The sequence below is a fragment of the Strongylocentrotus purpuratus genome, unplaced genomic scaffold (genome assembly GCF_000002235.5).
Source record: "Strongylocentrotus purpuratus isolate Spur 01 unplaced genomic scaffold, Spur_5.0 spur5_scaffold_19, whole genome shotgun sequence".
In the NCBI taxonomy this organism is placed as follows: domain Eukaryota; kingdom Metazoa; phylum Echinodermata; class Echinoidea; order Camarodonta; family Strongylocentrotidae; genus Strongylocentrotus; species Strongylocentrotus purpuratus.
In genome coordinates, this window is record NW_022145604.1 from 3,070,414 (window position 1) to 3,083,279 (window position 12,866).

At 37.2% G+C, this 12,866-nt stretch overlaps 1 long non-coding RNA gene across 7 annotated transcripts in view; it reads right to left on the reverse strand.

Moving 5' to 3' along the window:
• The window catches only part of LOC100889285, a 92,890-nt gene that overhangs the window by 65,986 nt on the left and 14,038 nt on the right, over positions 1-12,866 (reverse strand). For 6 of the 7 annotated variants that reach the window (XR_004064894.1, XR_004064892.1, XR_004064889.1 and 3 more), the window contains exons 5-7: positions 11,575-11,928; positions 10,916-11,014; positions 3,237-3,584 (exon numbers count right to left, since the gene is read on the reverse strand). This is a non-coding gene — a long non-coding RNA (uncharacterized LOC100889285). The remainder of the gene's footprint in view (positions 1-3,236; positions 3,585-10,915; positions 11,015-11,574; positions 11,929-12,866) is intronic. The other variant, XR_004064893.1, reaches the window with a different exon arrangement.

Below are 12,866 nucleotides of genomic sequence, written 5' to 3' on the forward strand. Positions count from 1 at the left end.
TACGGATTTGGGAGCACGCAGACACACCGTAGCACTTTTAGTGCATGAGGAACTTTCGCTGCGTTCGGGCTGCGTTCGGGCAACCGATTCACCCCAGTGCGTGTGACGTGCGTGCCCGGTACTGCCAACGAGCGCACAACGCACTGACTCCGTGCGTCTTTTAAAGGCGCACGTGATAAGTGCGTGGTCCGTGCTATTCGTTCTGTTCAGCTATCCAATGAGCACGCAGAACTCACGTGGACCGTACCGAGTGAGCACTTACAACGCACGTTGTTCGCACTGATTTATGCAGTATATAGTCTCTTCGGTGGAATGGGCGGCATCTTGAGGCAGCAACAGCTGGGACTTCTGGAGAACATCGGAATGTCGTCCTATATAAACACCGAGTTCATCGCACGTGCACGCACCTACAACATGCGAGTGAGTAAGGACACATTACGTGAGCAGCACTTGTAAGTACGGCCTCCGTACGATAACGTGGCAACCGCACGGAGACCGTATGTTGTAAGTACGTTGTAAGCACGTTGTAAGCACGTACAACGCACTTACCACGTGCGCAACGTACGATGCACGCAACCGTTCACGGCCAGGCGTGGCGTGCGGGCCACGTACTTACACAGTGCGTGTGACGCGCGTTGTCGGTACTCCCTCCCTGCCTTTGTCACTCCCTCCCTACGTTTTCAGAAAAACGTGGCGGCCGTGGCCTCCCCAAAAACCGTACGGACTAAAAACACGCACGGTGGGATGTGACCAACGCTTTAAGGATGTAAACCATGGTGTAATCTATGGCGTAAACTGTGATGTAGTTAACGTACACGTAATTCCCATGTGCACTCCAATACCCGAGGTGTCTAGTGTAGTCCTGCGAACGTCGAAGACTTCGACCTCGACCACATTAGACATGATTTTTTTTTTCAAAACTTCCGGAGGGCTCATAGGCTAACATTAGTTGACGAAACGAGCTAGAAATGACACGCAAGCCGCCAGAATTTATGGACCCCAACAACGACAGGGCCATCGACAAGAGGCTTTACGCAGCCGTGCCCAAAAATACGCCGCAAATTTGAAGGTAGCAGTCACACTATTGCGTATCTAGCTCGTAGGTTCAGATTCTGATGCAGTTTCAGCTCGTATGCTGCTCGTACCAAAGACTGCCTATGGTTGCCTATGACCACGTTACAGTTCGTTGTGGCTCGTAGCAGTACGAGTCAATACGCTGGCTGTTCGTACTGCTGCGTGCCAGCTAGCTCTACAGCATACCAGCTCAATAAGGCTGGGGCGGTGTATACATACTAGTCATAAGCATCTTAGTTTCTGACGAGTCTACATCTTGTATAGCCGATATGCAGCGCAGCGACGGTGGTCGGTGCATTTTACCCAATCGCAGTGATAGCAAGCTAAACCGAGCGGCAACTATACAGCGACTGCGAGCTAAAGCGAACGGCGTACGAGCTAGACTCGCAGCGTAGCAAGTGGTAATCGCGCAAGGCCTCGTGACTCTGGCTATTTTCCACCCCAAACAGCGGCTGAGATGAGTCTAGATACCCGGGGTGAACGCGCGACCGAGTGGCGCTAGCCACGAGGCCTTTTGCAATCTAGATTGTACTACTCTGCATGAATTATTCATTACTTTGGATTTATTGACCAATCAGAACGGCCATCTCCCAGTTAGCTTCGTTCGTGATTCGTTCATTATCAAAACATATAAGAAAAGGTAAAATACGTAAATAAGTCTTGCTTATGAGATGGACATATAAATGATAGATACAAAATATCACATTCAAATCTATTACATGCAAAATTATAATAAAATAGCAAACATTTTATGACTTATGCAACAATCATACGTGAGATAATTGGACTTTCCCTGTATATAAAAAGAACCAGTCCAACTCGTTTTCGTTCCATGTAGAGGTTAGTGGTCTTAGCCCGTACGTCATTCTTAGTTCATAGTAGACTATGTTCGTACTGCGTAGAGTTTACTGTGCTTGTGTGTGTATGTGTGTGTGTGATGGATACTATATGCTGACGTCATGCGAGGATACGTTCGCTGATTGGACGCTACCATTTCGGTAGAGAATTCCAGTCGGAAACAAAGGTTAACATAAGATATCCAATCTAGATTACTAAAGGCTTCTTGACTGCGCTACTCGCCTGGACGGTCTCTTGGGTTTCCGCGATTAGTCTCTTGTTAGTCGATCGGCGTCTATCGGACATGTGGCCTTGTTTAAAGGCTACGGTTCTTGTTGTTGTGAGCGGTGTGCGAGAGATAGAGAGAGAGAGAGAGAGAGAGAGAGCGAGAGAGCGAAACAATACGTGCAATCATGCTAACGGCATTGGGCTAAATCGTGCAGGAAACGCAACTAAAGGCAGTGACACGCGCTCAATCCAAAAAAAAAAAGAGGTGCGTATGATTCGTATACCTGCGCTAAGCCACTTGCTGTTGCTCGCATTCACTGGTTGCCACTCGTATCCGCTCGTAGGCGATTTGACCTTGCGTTTGCTTGCGATAGTTTAGAAAATTGTAAAACTAGCGCGGACCAACGCATGTCTATATGCGCTAGTCTGTGTATTGAGTACGTAGTTAGCACATTTAATTGCGCAAAGGTACGCAAATGTGTGACCGTGGCATATAAGGAAGCCTCGTGCCAAATATGGTGCTTTTATCCGCCGAGTAACGGTATCCTTAAAATTTAACACTAAGCCACCTGACAATTAAAGGGGGAGTGTAACAGGACAGCTTCACTCAACCTACCACACGTTTCATCAATGACCTAGATGACCTCAATCAATTGAGGGGTAAAATTGTATGATCGAAATGATTGACTATTCAGGTCTTTGTCTTCTACCAAGTTTTGAAAAGTCGTGTGAACAACATGGAATACCCTAATAAGCTGGGAGCCAAAAAGCCATTAAAATATCCAAAAAAAGTCCCCAAGACAGACAAAACAAGTTACTCTTCTAAATGATGGAGAACATTCACCATAAAATGCAAGAAACTAACGAATTTCACAATTTCATAAAACAGTGGAGAAGAATGTGATAGAATGCGAAATATATGGCCTTCTTTATACTATTTTGCTGGTAAAACTGGAAACATGGTTTATCTTTATCACTCGACCTGTGTTGAACAATTCTTATTTTACAACTGGTAAGATACCAGTAATCACTGCTTCAATACACACAGCTTTAGATTCCACCGATTTTTTTTTAAATAAAATTAATTCAACACTCACTTGATAGGTCAATGGAAATGATCTCAACGTCCATTCCAAGCTCGGAGTCACTCTTTGCTCCTATGGCAGCAATCCACATCTCATTGTTATATACATATACATCGTCAGGAGCGTAGTGTGCATATCCATGGACAGTTGTGATAACAGACTGTATATCAGATGGGTCGTTACCTGTTCCTATTTGGACTATATCATCATCATTATGGAGATACAAATCTTGAAACACAACTCGAAATCTATTTGTAGCGTTTGTTTGTAGTAAGGTTGCGTTATACAATCGTGTTGTAGTGGTGGTTGGTAAGGAGATGAAATGTGAACCGCCCTTCTGAAGATAAGTTGCTGAATAATCTGTAGGGAAAACAAAGACAAGAAATATAAAACAACACAAGAAAAAAAGGTCACCTGTAGACGATTTTTATCAGTTCTTCAACAAGAGATTGATAAATAATCTTCATCATATTGCACTGATAGCTAGTCTGGGGACTCTCCCGAAAAACCCTTTATTATCCATGCAATTTGAAGTCCTTAATTTACTTAGAGGAAAGATCATTCCCCCCAAAAAATTGTCGACCTGAACGTATCTGTCAGAGTTCTCAAAACATACCCAAAAGTCAAGTTCAAGTTCAAGTTCAAGTTCAAGTTCAAGTTTATTTGTCTTTCTTCCAACATAAATGTAATACAATTTAACAAATGTATAACATGCAAAGTATATAAGAGGAACACTTATAAGAATCAAGTTCATACAATGCATTTACATGAGAAAACAAAAGAAGAAAAGACGAGGAGACCTAATTAAAGCTTAGCTTGTAGAGGTCAGGTCCCTCAAAAACAATAACATAAACAACAAGAACAGCCTGGTTATATAATAGATTAATACAAGAAATGTTCGTCAAAGGCGCTAAAGTACTAAAACAAATAACTATAAACAATAACCATATTATTATACACATGGTTTAACTGAGTAATAAAAAAGGGTGGGGAGAAGAGACTATGTACAAAAGGGGGAAATAAGAGTGATAATAATGTGGGTTATAAGAAATGGAGAGAGGGGGCGGGAGTGGGAAAGAGAGGGAGAGCTCGAGTGGGGGGGAGAAAGAAAAATATATATATAAACTTTGCCTTGCATGGGGTAAGTGGAATGCAGAAGCACCTCTTGTGGCATAATTGTGAATTTGATTGTTTCTCTTAAAAATCTTGGCTAATGCCAGTGGCAGTACACCTGAGTTGAGATCATACATTAAGGTACCCAATTGCATATAATGAATATCTTCTACCTTTAAAATCCTATGATGATAAAAAAAGAGGATTTGTATGAGCACGAAAGTCAGCATTACAGATTGTTCTTATTACCCTCTTTTGAGCCAAGAATATTTTATCTAATTGTGTTATTAGAGATTTGCCCCAAGCAAGCACACCATAATTAATATAAGGTAGAATTAAAGTTGAATACAAGATAAGTAATATGCTTTTAGGAAGAGTAGAATTCAACCTACGAATTACACCAGTATTCCTTGATAATATTTTGCATAGATTATTTACATGAGTTTTCCACTTCAATTGTTCGTCGATATAAAGACCTAAAAATTTAGTTGATGTTACCCTGTCTATCAGAACACCGTTGAACATAATGTCACCGGGCAACATCTTGAGCGAATTGCTATATATGATATAATTGGTTTTTGTAAGGTCGGTTTCAACCCATCTACCTCACGCACGAAATTTCGCGGGTAGAAATTATGACTAGGCATTCCCCCCCCCCCCCCTAGATCCGCCACTGTTGGATTCTACCAAGTTGTAAAAAGTCGTTGGAACAAAATTGGATACCTTAGTAGGCCTAGAGCACAAAAGACATATATAACCCCAGTGACTAAAATAAGTCCACGAGACAGACCGTACAAGTGTGTCTTCAAAACAATGAAGAAAGATCACCATTTAAATGCATGACACTAATGAATTTTAAAACTGTATAAAATAGTGGAGAAGAATGTGAAAGGATGCGAAAAATGTGGCTTTAAATTCCGTACTCGTATTCCAACAATTCCGTGTTCGTGTACCTGGTACCTGTTTCATAGAAACCTGTTATCAGTAACAAGTTACAATAACTGGTAGGCTACTTAAATAGTGGCATTTGATCAGCTGAGAGCACATTGGTCATAAAATCCTAGAATAATTTATTATCAACCTTGGAATAGACACTTTATTTCTTCCAAGTTTATTGGTAACGCTATTCCTGTTTTCTATAATTTCATTGACAATGTTATATAGAACCTGATTATACATGTTATACAATGTATTACTTTAATACCGTGTATACTACATCTACAGTGTTATATCTCTTACGAACATTTTTCCATCCTCCTACCTTTCATTTTTCTTCTCTTTATCGTTACTTCTTTCTTCTCTCCGTATCCTCCCTCTACCAGCTTTCCCAGTTTAAGAGAGAATATTTTGTGTGTTTATTATAACGTTACGGAGAGACTGTAGTTCACTCTACTATAGACAAAACAAACTCGGCCTGATATTTCGTATGTTTAAATTGAAATGCATATGTAAATCAGATCTGTGTTTCCTTATGTATTTTTTTGGATTTCTAGACATCGTAGGGTGCATGCTTATATATTTATTACTTCATACCAGGTCATGGATTCATTTATTACTTGTACTCTTTAAATGATTAACGTTAACGACGTAACTGTTAACGAACAACTATCTGTCGATTGTCATTATTACTTACCAGAAGAATTTAATTCTACAGTTACAGGTAATTATTTTACAAATTTTGGTCTATGTTACTCTAATGCCAGAAGTTTGGTTAAAAATTACGATAAAATTTGTTCATTGTTGTCTGATATTACATTTCCATTCTCTGTAATTGGAATTACTGAAACCTGATTGACTGATAACTCTCCGAACTTATTTGAAATTCATAATTATTCAATTTTTAACCATGTCAGACTAACTAAAAGAGGATGCGGAGTCGCCCTTTATATTTTACAAACATTATCATATAAAGTTAGGCTAGATAATAGTGCAGAATTACTTTGTGTCGAAATCGATATGGGAAAAGAAAAAAACATTATTATATGTGTAATTTACCGACCTCCAAACAATTATAGACCTATTCCTGTCTGACTTTGACACTGTATTACATAACCTTAATGATGAAAATAAAGTTATGTGTTTAATGGGTGATTACAATATTGACCTTATCAAGGATAATAATAACATCAACCGATTTCGTACACTCATGTACTCTAATGCACTTTTCCCAACAATTGATAAACCTACACGGATAGATACCCACTCACCATCCTTAATAGACAATATAATTATTAATATAGTTATCGGATGACTTGGGTCAGGCTTAATATACTCTGAGATCTCAGATCATCTACCACTGTTCCTAATACTTGAAAACAATACTTAAACCTCCAAAAACGAACAAAAAAGTTAAAGTCCGAAGATTTACTGAGCGGAATATATCTCGACTAATAGAAAAATTAGAATCCGAAAATTGGGGAGATGTTTTATCGTGCAATAATGCAGATGATACATATTGCTTATTTTGGACAAAATTTTAATCGTACTTTGATACATGTCTCCCAAAGCTTAATAATAGAGGTAAATATAAACAGCCTATTAACCTATGGGTTACGAAGGGAATTCTCACATCCATAAGGAAAAGAACCAAACTGTATAAACTTAGTTTAAACCACCCTACCCCTTCACATGTAAGAAGTTATAGGAAATATAGAAATAAGCTAACCAGTATCATAAGGCCATCCCAAAATATATATTTTCAAACAAATTAAAAAATGCTGAAGGTAATATATCATCTACATGGAATGTCATTAATGAACTGCTTAATAAAAAAAGTCGTACACATACTCAACAAATCTTTGATATAAATGGTCATAAAGTAGATGAGCCAGATTTGATTTGATTGGATTTGATTTATTGGTTTCTTCATCTTTTTTCTGTTTTTCATCATACATTTTCATGATTATAATATGGCTTGATACAATATTTCAAGTGTATATAATTTTATACAGATAATAAACGATATTAAACAAATAAATTGAATTTAAACAAATATATTGAATGCATAATTAACATACATTAGATGCAGGAGGGCTACAGAAATAAGCAAAGTAGCTTGACGTGCTCGCAGCCCTCAACTTAGATACAACAACACAAATAAAAAATAAAAAAGAGTGACTTGCAGAGAAGAAAAGGAAAGGGGTGAGAAGAAGCGTTGGTAATATAGGATTTCCCGGCCAAATTCGCGAGTTTGTCATTCGAATTCATTTACTTTGCATTTAAGTTAGCGCAGATCGGCTTTGCTATGCCAATTATCATTCACTTTTCCAGTTTTTGTATTTAATTTAGGATTTGGGTCGAAGGGTTTCATAGATATGTCATTCAATTTAGAAACTGCTCAACTAGCATTCAAATTAATATTCACTTGTCGAAGCGTAATTTTTATCATTCAAATTAACACCTGTCATTCGTATTCGTAATATTTTTATTCAAGTTAGGAATGTTAGGGGAAGAATTGCAACAAACTTTTACAGTTTTTAAATAATGCAGTTAAAATGCATGATTTGCCATTAGGGTCTAAGCTGTTATTTCATTTATTTATTTTCAGGACAATGCAGATGGGTGAAGTCAGACATAAAGTAAAGAAGGGGCGAAATCAAGCCTATGGCATTTCTGCACGGACATGTTCATATACCCGGGAATGGTGGGGGTACCCTCAATCGCCCCTTTTTACTACAGACTCGGAATTTTACAAAAGTAATTCACATCGTCTCTTATACCCAGTACACCCCTCTGTTTTTCTTATAGAGTTTCATAGTTTACTTGCCCGCCAGCAGATCGATGGCTAAAGACTTGGCTAAATAATGAATCATGTTCAAATTGTTGACCCTAGTCCCTACCCCAGTCACAATATTGTACCCTTCTTCCATAATGAAATTATGATGAAATTATGATAAATGTATGATGAAACATATTAAGACAAACCACTTCCTTACATGAACATTTACAAATATATTGAGACCATCAGGTCCGTAGATGCAAGTCGTTTTTTTTTCTTCTTGACAATCAAACTTAAATGCTGATGAATATCAGATAAATCTAATAAGTATAAGTGTATAAATGCAAGAAAATGAAATATGATGAAATGCACATGAAAAACAATCTTGAAAGAAAAAGAATGAGCTATAAAAAGTGTGTAATAAACGAGAAATGTATATTGACCATCAATTTAAATGCACAAAGTGCTAATTTGAATGCTACAAATTAATTAGAATGCTAAAAGTAGGCCGTCGCGTTGTCAGCAAATCGTGTTGCGCCAAATCGAATGACCAAATAGCGAAAGAAGCACATTATTCATTAATTTGAATGAAAGATACGTAGATTCTAACGAAAATTCCATAGATTTGAAAACTAGAAAAGGGAATATCAACTCGAGAAATACCTGACTGCACTAAAACCGTCGAATTTGAAAGCAAGACAAATTAATTTGAATGACAAACTCGCGAATTTGGCCGGGAAATCCTATAATACAATAAATCTGATACATCTGCTGATTGAATGCAGGTTCATTCATGAATGGAAAAACGATGCCGGGTCATGGACGATTGCACAAATTTGTTTAATGAATATTTTGTTAATATAGGCCCTGACCAGGCTTCCAAAATCGATAGACATAATCATGACTTTAAGGAATTTCTCCCAGAATCATCTTACCCTTCGCTCTATTTATATCTGACAGATTTTATTGAAATATTAAATATTGTTTGCTCATTAAAATCCAGCCATATTATTATTATTATAGCCATGACGAAGTTAGCACCCATTTGCTTAAAACCATTATAGGCAGTATCTTATCAGCTCTAGTTTACATTTTCAATCTTTCGCTGTCTTCTGGTGTTGTTCCAGCTTCTTTTAAGACGGCTAAAGTCATACCAATCTATAAATAAAAGATTACCCCTCTTCAATGTCGATCCATCGACCAATATCCATATTACCAAGTTTCTCTAAAATTCTCTAATATTGAACTACCTAAGTTATCGAAATGGTTAAAAAGCAACATATAATCATTAAACCTAAAGAAGACCAATTTTATTCACTTTAGAAACTCAAGAAATCACATTTATTTATAATTTTGAGCTGCTTGACGATAATGTTCAGATAGAAAAAAAGTCATGAACGAAATTCTTAGGTGTATATATGAATGACAAATGTAACTGGAATGATCATGTGAACTACCCATATTTCTCGCAATAAAGGTATACTATTTAAGCTAAAATATTTGTTGCCAAAACATATGCTTAGTATGCTATATAATAAACTGGTTTTATCATATATGTCTTGCTGCGATATCATATGGGCTACTCATAAGTGCAACACTAATCGTAAATTAATGTTACAGAAAAAAGCAATTCGAGTTTGTACCGATCGCGACCACACTGACCCTTTATTTGCTACATAAAAAACTCTAAAAAGTAAGTGATATACACTACATGCAAATTCTCTGTTCATGTTTCGGCTTAAATCTGGCATTCTACCCCCATCACTAGTCATTTTATTCCAACATAATTTTCATTTTCATTCATACCCAACCAGGCATTCCAATGACTATCACCTATTTAACGCCAAAACAGCCTTAGCTCAAAACTCAATTAGACATTCTGACCCTGATACCTGGCATGCACTACCCCCTGAAATAAAAACGATGGATACAATGCTATCTTTTAAAAGAGCGGTGAAACAGTTTCTTATTGCTCATTATCTTTAAATCCACCATCAAAATAAGTTCTCCTTGTTTCGTTACAAAACTCGATAATTTTCTGTACTCTTACTTTTTTGCCTCAATTCATTGAAACGTTGATTATAACCATCCATGACCTGGTATGAATAAACGTATGAATAAAGAGTGGCCTACTTGGGATACTGAATAAACACTGTCTTCTATACAAACATTTCAAGGCTCCGACTCGCAGGCCCAGGATTTAAAACCAGCTCGCTGATCTCACATTCACATTCATATTGTCCGAACCTCGCGAGTCTTCTCATTATATTATATCCAAAGTTGGCCACTCAGTATTCAAATTTGCGTTTTCTTATTTATCTTTATATATCAAATTGAAATCCAACTACCACATACATCTGTGAATCTTAATGTGCATCCCCTCTTTCTTTGTTTCTTCTTTTTTTCTGTCGTTTTCCCCTTTTACCAATATGTTTTTCCTCCATATTTGTATTATTATGTATCCTTTAAGGGTAGTCATACTATCAAGCTTTGCTTACTTTATCAACCCTCCTGTTTGATGCTTTCGATTAGTTACAGCCAGCCTTACTTTATTCTACATATATTCTTTTGTCATGTGTAAATTTGCAATGTTTGTTTGTTATATATTTGTAAAAATGCAAAAGAAAAAGAAAATCAAACAGAAATAAATAAATCAAATCAAATTTTAAAAAAAGGTTTTATGAAACCGACCCCTAGTATAACTAATTAGGGGATATGCTAATTGGGATTTCTGCAAATTTGCCTAAGTTGTGTTCTATATCATGTATACAGTAGGCAGCTAAACATAATGCGTCAGAACACGGGGATACAGTCAGAATGAATTTCAGTATCAAAACATAGGAGGTATTCTGTTACTTACTACATGATGATTCATCCTCATAATTGTCACAGTCGTAATATCCATCGCAAACTAACGTTACTGACACGTTCATGATCGATCCCAAACAAGGAAAGAAATCTGAAACAGAAAAAGGACGATGTGTGTTTTAGGAGTATTCACCTACTTCTGATAATAAACATAATCTTTTAATAATAATAACCCTAATCTCTGCTTCTGTATAATGACAATTAAGATAAACTGATGCATTTTCAGTTACAATTGATCTGACACATAGACTATTGCATATGCTCTTTTGTGTTAATACTATTATTACGTGTTAATGAAAGGGAGCCCGACTTAATAATTACGCTACAGGCTGTTGGTATTGGCGAGAGGTGGGATACTCATTTATTAGAGATTAATGTCGGCAGATCTTGAACTGTACATGTAGTTTTCAACCTAGATCGATGAATACGCTCTTCTTAATCGTGTTGGAAAATGTTTGTTAAAGTTGGTGGGATATGTACTTCTGTATTCGGGCAGCCTTCCCACGACCTGTTTTATATCTAGCGGTGTCACTGTCTATTAAACAGTAAAGCCATTCATATGTAACTTCTGTTACCTCGAGTAATTTTATTAGTGGAAAAAATCCACAAGGAATTGAACAGTAATAATCCGATTGATGCAATTATACTCACTCAGCAAATCAATGGCGGTAATACCAACACCCATTCGGAAACGACTGTCTTGCCCTCGTCCTATGGCGGCAAACCACATCTTATTGTTATCTACATAAACATGATCAGAAGCGTCGTGTGTATATCCGTGGATAGTTGTGATAACAGACTGTATATCAGATGGGTCGTTACCAGTTCCTATTTGGACTTTACTATCATCATCATCATAATAGAGTCGAAAATTTTGAAACACAACATGAAATCCATTCGTGGCGTTTGTTTGTAGCAAGGTTGCTTCATACAACCGTATTTCAGAGGTGTCTGGAATGGAGATGAAATGTGATTCGCCTTCCGGAAGATAAGTTGCTGAATAATCTGTCAGATTTTTTTTTTTTAAGAATGAAAGAAAAACAAGAAATTAAAAGAAAACAAGTAACTTTCGCATCTGTAGATGATTCTGATCAATCCTTCAACTTGAGATGGTTGGATAAGCACTGTCCGCCTCACAACCGGGAGGTCGTGGGTTCAATCCCCGGCCGTGTCATACCAAAAGACGTTAAAAGATGGGAGTTGCTGCTACCTTGTTTGGCGTTCAACAATAAGGGATAGAGCAACGTCGATCTGGCGCTGCTCAGTGGCTGCCGGGCTCACGATCTATTGGGAAAAAAGAATTTTCATTTCGGTTTAATAAAATTTGGAGTGGACTTAAAGATTATTATTATATTATTATATTATTATTATTATTATTTCATTTTGGAGACTCTCCTGAAAAAACCCTATATTATCCATACGATTTGACCGACTTAAAGGGATCGTTTTACAATGTAAAATCTGAGATACACGGCCCTAAGTGTTATCAGTGTGTGTGATATGGTGTAATATTAGTGAAGTCCTAAAAAACAAATGCGCTTCAAAATGATCAAGAAGTGCCTCAAAAAAGTAAAAATCTTCGAGTTACGGTTTTCAAAATTTGTAATTCCAATCATAAATATCTTGATAATCAGACAGGCGATTGGCTTGTAAAATTCACGGGGTTCCTGACTGACCTAAAGGTTTATAATTATCATTGCAGCATGAGCTAAATCCAGAATTTTGTTTCAGAATCTGAGACAAGTTACCTAGACCATAAAGTTCATTCCCCAAAAAGTTTTTGACCTCGCCGTATATGTCAGAGCTCCCAAAAGCTACCTCACGCACAAAATTTCGTTGGTTGAATGTATGATTGGAAATTACAAACACGAGAAAGATCACAAGTGATTGGTTAAATAAGACGCCCCTTAAAGAGTGGGGGCATTTCCCCTAAAAATCGTATG